The 7,005-nt window shown below is 46.8% G+C and overlaps 1 long non-coding RNA gene across 1 annotated transcript; it reads right to left on the bottom strand.

Annotated features, from left to right (window-relative positions):
• Nucleotides 1-3,009: 3,009 nt before the first annotated feature.
• On the bottom strand, nt 3,010-5,319 carry LOC134013907 (uncharacterized). Its single transcript, XR_009928996.1, has 3 exons — nt 5,177-5,319; nt 4,990-5,068; nt 3,010-3,026 (listed from the first exon to the last, which is right to left on the bottom strand). It is a non-coding gene; the product is annotated as an uncharacterized LOC134013907 (long non-coding RNA).
• Between the last annotated feature and the right edge of the window lie 1,686 nt (nt 5,320-7,005).

Here is a 7,005-nt window from a genome sequence, read left to right as displayed (position 1 = left end):
GCTGTGATTTACAGAGGGAGAGAAAATAACCACCTTGTTTTAGGTCAAGTCTTGTTGTCGTTGAGAGACCGTCTGTCTGGCTCGCCTCCAGGTGGGACGCTGCACCCCAATGGGGAACTGATCTCCATGCTGAAGAACGCCCAAAGAACTATATGAAATAGCATTCCAAGAATATTTGGATCTGTTTCCAAACTAACTATCAACCTACAACTGGTTCAGTAGCTTGATTAACAAGGGATATGATAGTCTTTTAAGCTTTTACAGTAAGTTACTAAGAGAGAGGCTGGGGATGGAGAAGAGAGGTCGGAGGCTGGAGAAAGGCTGGAGAGAGGCTTGAGGCTGGACAGAGGCTAGGGGCTGGGGGCTGGGGAGGGAAGCTGAAAGTACAGGCTAGATATAAAAGTTGGAGAGAGAGGCTAGAGAGAGAGGCTGGAGAGATGGTCTGGTGACAGACACTGGAGACTGGAGTGTGGCTGGAACTAGAAAGAGAGGCTGGGGAGAGGGTGACGGTTGGGACAGGATGAAGGCTAAGATACATTTTCCATTGAATTTGCAGTAGGAAAAAATATACTCGCACATCAACATTGCTTCCAGTTGCAGTGTACGGCATAAGCTCAGTGTATTTACAGGATGAAATGCTTGCAAGCACACTGTGGGAGTCACAACAATACGTTTGTTATGTTTATTACATTGAGACTATGTCTGACAGTTTTATTTCTGTATGTGTTTATATCTCACAAGGTCCACATCCTCTAATTAATGTGTTGACTTTGTTACATTAAAACCATCTACATTAGTTAGTCAACATGCCATGTGTGTATGACAGTGTGTGTGAAAATGTGTGTGTGTGTTTGACAAAGGGTGTGTGCATGACAGTGTGTGTGTCCAGAGAGGGCAGAGGGCCAGACACAGCAGCAGGTTGTGTAAGAGAACAGAGGTGGAAAAGAGATAACTGTGACATTTTCACCACTCCTAAAATAGCATCCAGTTATTTTGCACCGTGGGCGTTAGCGCTTCTGCTTGTTTGATTTAGATCTATTTTCTCCGGTTGGGTCGTCCCCCTGGGCGGTGTTAGTCCCTTCTGAGCACGCCCAGTGCTGGTTCTGCTCTTACATAACAGACTTCCTGATCTGTGGGTCTGAGTTCAGAGCTGCTGCTTAGGCATAGACCTGTGGAGCACACACACACACACACACACTGATACACACACACTGATACACACACTGTCATTCACACACTCATGCACACGCTCACAGACGCACGCTCACAAGCCTTTATCATACACACACAATCACACATTCTGTCATTCACAAACACACGCACGCATATACACAAAGACTCTGTCACACGTACACACGTACACACTTGTGTGTACGTACACAACACACTTATGCTTGCATGAACACACTTTTGGGTGCATGCATGATCACACATACACAATTCATACGCACACACACACACTTTCACACTCACACACACACACAGTTATGTAAGCTTACATGCACATGCACAAACACACACTCACACGTACACACACACACACCCCAAACACTGTGCTTCTGTTTCCAGATTCACACGTCTGTGACATCGTCCTTACACTCATCCCTTCTCCATCCCTCTGTTTCTGTTTCTCTGTTTCTCCACCCCTCCATCCCTCTGTTTCTCCATCCCCCTTTTTTTCTGTCTCTCCATTCCTCCATCCCTCTTTTTCTCTGTACCTTCATACCTCTGTCCCTCCGTACCTCCATCCTTCGGTTTCTCCATCCCTACATTTTTCAATTGCTCCATCCCTCTTTCGCAATCCCGTCATCCCTCCATCTTTATTTTTCTCGATCAATCCCTTTGTCCTTCCCTCTGTTTGTCCATCCCTCCATCCCTATTTTTCTCTTCATCCCTCCATCCCTCTATCCCTCCATCCCTGATTCCCCATTCCACCATTCCTTCATCTTTTCATCCTTATGTTACTATCAGTCAATCAATCAATCCAACTTTATTTATATAGCGCATTAATACCAGGAGACAACAGAATGCGCATCACAGAGGGGAAAAAAGGGGTGGGTGGGGATACAAACATTGTTTGACAAAACATTTCCAGAGGGAAGCAAAATAAATGTAGAGACTACATCTCTCCATGTATATTACATTTGACATTTCATTTAGCTTTTATAAACAGTGCACAAGGAAGGATCATTCCAAGGATCACGCAAAAAATCAAGCATCATTCCAGGATATTTCTAACAGAGAAAAATGAAGGGATGTATTCCTCCTTCCTTTTATCTTTCCATCCAATCATCCCTCTATCCCCATGTTTCTCCATCCTTCCTCCACACCTCCCTCTGTGATCCTGTTTCCTGACCTAGTGAGGGAGCGAGGGATTGGACGGCTGCCAGAGAGTGATCCAGGCCACCTCCTACTGTCCCCGGCCGCCGTCATCCTCAGCCTACAAAGGTCAGACGCTCTCTCACAACTCAGCAGTCTGCTGCCTCATCTAAAGCTTCCGTCCAGGAGGGAGGAAACAGTTAGCAAAACAAGCCAACCCCCCAAGGTCATCCGGCTGTTGCTGTGCCCTCCTGTGCTCCTGTACCTCTTCTCTCCTCTTTTTATTCTCTCTATCTCTCACTTACTTATTATCTTTGTCACTCTCTCTTTCTCTCTCTTCCTCTGTCTCTTCAACCTACCTCTTGCCCCCCTCCCCTGCACACACACACACACACACACACACACACACACACACACACACACACACACACACACACACACACACACACACAGGCAATACAAGTAAATCACAATGTTTATGACATTAGGGATAACCCCCCCCCCCCCCCATCCCCCGGGAAGGTTGTCTCTCTGATAGTCTCTCCAGCCTCATCCTCCACAAGGAGAGAAGAACACAAGCAGGAGGAGGCCTTTTCAGTCTATTGAGACCCACCCCACCAGGGTCCAATGAGGATCACCCTGCAGGAAGGACACAGTTGTGAAGGATCAAGATCTGGACAGTCATTCCTCACGTATCACTCTCTGATCTGACAGGAGAGGAGAGGAGGGGAAAAGAGAGTCGAGGGGAAAGGAGGAGAGGATGAGAAGGGAAGAGAGGAGGTGAAGATAAGAGGAGGACTGGAGTGGAGGAGGGGAGGAGTAGAGGAGCCAAGAGGAAGAGGAGAAGAGGAGGAGAGGAGGAGGAGGAAGAGGAGGATAGGAGGAGGAGGAGAGGACATGTGTGAGCACCTGAGTTCCAATCAGATATGAAAAACAAACAGATTTGTTTCCAATGTAATTCTAGAACCTTGTGGTCAGAAATGATGAGCTGTAATTCAAGCTCAACACCTTCAATCTGTTTTTGACAAGCACACAAGGGCATTTTTCAGTTTTTTCCTGGTGGACAGTTGGGATGAACCAATGGAGCTATTAATACATCAGCCTGAGATCATCCTTCAACCATGGCCCTGAATAATTAGCATCACAAGCTTTAGGCCTACCTGTGTTCTATCTTGACTGTTTGCATACTGTATCTTTGTCCCCTGCCAAATCGTGGCATTTTTTTCCAGAGCCTTTCCAGGGTTTACTAGAGTTAAATTCCTGTTCTGACCCCTGCCTGTTTTTTAACCCTGATTTTTGTGCTGTGGGAGTTCTGAGTGCTGTGGGAGTTCACAAAACACACTCACCTGACAGGTGGGGAGACGGGAGGAGAGGGAGACAGCTAGATGGCAGTTTACAGTATAGTGCCTAGTACAGTGCAGCAGAAAAATTATAGGTAATGCTCTCCTTACCCACGCTGGACAAAACCTGAAGACGCCTTTTCCGTTCCCCATATTACATTACAATTTTATTTATTTAGCAAACGCTTTGATCCAATGTGGCAGGGTACATATAGAAAGTAGGCTACGGCAGGTAATTATGGATCAGGGGCCTCATTGTAAATGTTGCACACGGCACGAAGAAAGACAAATGCCACTTTTTTAAGTTAACGTTTTTATATTCATAAAACACGAAGGCGACGGTAGAATATGCTGTCCCCCAAGGATACTCTGACCCATGCGTACGGCATAGGCACATTAACTAGAGAAACTAAAACTCTGATAGTAGAAGGATTTCACTTTAGAAACGCGGACATTTCTAATGATCCAGACAAACCGACCGACAAACAGACAGTCAGGTAGTAGGATAGACAGACAGGGGTTGTTAAAAACAGGCAGACGGTAGTGAGACAGAAAGACATACTCACAGACATTTATTGAGAGAGAAAAAAAGACAGACAGGTATTGAGGGACAGAAAGACAGACACGAGAGTTCAGCCCACCCTAATATACGATATTGATCACAATAATTGATCACCAAGGATAAGTGACATTCAGTGTTTCTATAGGCTGTCTCACATCCATCAACTGCTGTTCTCTACCCTTTCTTCGTTTCCTCAAACCTCAAAAAAAAATTTGTATGGGATTGTCAAGTTGCCAACCTGGCCTATCACATAGGAACCAGGTGAGGGGGGTGGTCTTGACCCAGCTCAAGATTAGGGTCTCTGCATACCTTAGAGTAGAGTTTGCATGTGTTGTACTGAGGTACTGTAATTAGTTTGAAAGGGTGTGTTGTCATTTTTTTTTTATGTGGATGTTTGTGGGTTGAGAGGTGTGTGTGTGGGGGATGTCTGGGTTGGGTGTTGTTTTTTTTTACAAAAAACTAAAAAGGATAGAGGAAGTAGAGTGGTTTTATTGTAAGAATGTCTTAATGGTCCCATGGCATGAACATTTGGGATACTTTTATATAGGCCTTAGTGGTCCCCTAATACTGTATCTGAAGTCTCTTTCCCAAAATTCAGCCTTGGTGCAGAATTACAGCCACTACGAGCCAGTCCCACAACGAGCCTTCCTTAGGACGTGCCATTTCTGTGTCTGTAGCTTTAAATGCTAATGAGGAGGAGAGAGGTGGGGCAAGCTAGATAACCATATACAGTAAAGCAACAAAATTATATAGCGTTAGATGACTCACTTGTCCGAGGTTTGTAGCTGAGCCAAGGAGAGTTGGTACTGATCCAGACTTTATTTTCAGACGTTCAGCAAGTCCAGCTCTGTATTGGCCCAAGTTGAGGAAACAGTCGTTGGTGAAATGTTTGGCGCAGACATACAAAACTTTGGGAAGTTGTGTCGGCGCATTTCCAGAGAAAAAATGAACACACTGGTTCTTCAGAGGCTTAGATGAAGGAACTAAAAAAAGACTTTGGTGTTCATTTGTACATCCAAACACTGAGCAACTGCCATGCTTCGCTCGTTTGCAATCCATGAAGTCTCTCGAGGAAAAACCAATATCGTGCTCGCACGGTCGTAGTAAATGTTCTCATGGGCGGGCCAAATTCTCTGGGTGGGCAAAGCAGAGAAAGGGGAGGTCACCTTTCCCCGTATGACGACATAAGGGGAAAGGTCATTTCTTTTGCAATTTGTGAAATATATTTAGTATCGATCACGTATTTATTATGTTCAAAGTGGGACCAAAAGGGCCATGGGACCTTGAAAGTCTTTATCTCGCCTCTTCCCTAACCCCTCACTTCACTTTTCTCTCCTCTCCTCCCTGTCCTCTTCTCTCTACCCTACTCTCTATCTCCGCTTCTCTATCTACTCCTCCCTCTCTCTCCCCATATTTTCTCTCTCACCTCCGCGCTCACTGTCCCCCTCTTTTCTCCTCTCTGTCCTCTTCTCTCTGTCCCTCCTCTCTTCTCTCTTGTCTATTATTCCTCTTATCCCTCTATATCTCATCTTGCCTTCTCTTGGCTCGTGTCACTCCTCCATCCCCACCCTCCCTTTCCTACCTTTCTCTCACGCTCTCCCTCTCTTCAATCTGCCAACCCTCCCTCTCTTTTCATCCCCTTTCCCTCTCACGCTCTCTCTCTTCATCCTCTGTTCCTCCACACAAACCCAGCTGGCCTCGTCTCCGTGTGTTGAGACATGAGGCATGTCATGTCACACTAAACAAGCGTCCCTCTAGCCAATGATCTCAAGGAGGTCATTAATCATCTTCTGCAGACAGGATATGCAGAGACTCCCCTCGCACACACCTGCCTGAGCCACATTCAGCCAGCCAGCTAACTAGCCAGCCAATCAGCCAGCCAATCAGCCAGCCAGCCAATCAGACAGCCAGACTATCATCCTGGCATGCAGTCATCTAGCTATCCAGCCATCCAGCCATCCATCCATCCATCCATCCATCCATCCAGGGAGTTAGCCAGCCAGCCAGCCAACTATCCAGTCAGTCAGCCATCCAGCCAGACATACTTCCATCTATCCAGCCAGCCAGCTAGCCAGCCAGCCAGCCCTCTAGCCAACCTGCCATCCATCCAGGGAGCCATCCCTCCATCCAGAGAGCCAGCCAACCAGCCAGCCATCCATCCAGGGAGTTAGCCAGCCAGCCTGCCATCTATCCAGCCATCTACCCAGGGAGCCAGCCAACCAGCCAGCCAGCCAGCCAGCCATCCATCCAGTGATCCATCCATCCAGTGATCCCAGCTGCCTGTTGTTGAAGTGGGTCAGCATGACTGAGTTGTGGTGCCCTGGTAATGATGCTGAGTCCTGGTGACAGGCCTCTGTTACGTAAGCAACTGCTGACACACACACACACACACATTGACTCCAGATTCAGCCAGTACTACAGCTGACACACACACACATTGACTCCAGATCCAGCCAGTACTACAGCTTACACACACACACACCTAAACACACACACTCACACACAGCCAAGACTTGACATTGTGGTCTAACACCAGCATGGGAGACTAACAGAGAGGGGAAACTATTGTTAGAACACAGACACACACATACACACCCATAGACTCCAGGCCCAGCCAGCCCTACTGCTGACAGACACATACACACACACACACCAACACACACTTACAACTAAGTACACACAATCTAGACTCAACGTTGTGGTCCCACTCTAGAATGGGAGACTGACACAGAGGCAAAACTATTGTTAGAACACAGACATACACACACAAGCTCACACACAGAC

The sequence above is a fragment of the Osmerus eperlanus genome, chromosome 27 (assembly GCF_963692335.1).
Source record: "Osmerus eperlanus chromosome 27, fOsmEpe2.1, whole genome shotgun sequence".
In the NCBI taxonomy this organism is placed as follows: Eukaryota; Metazoa; Chordata; class Actinopteri; order Osmeriformes; family Osmeridae; genus Osmerus; species Osmerus eperlanus.
This window is presented reverse-complemented; position numbering and strand designations above follow the sequence as displayed.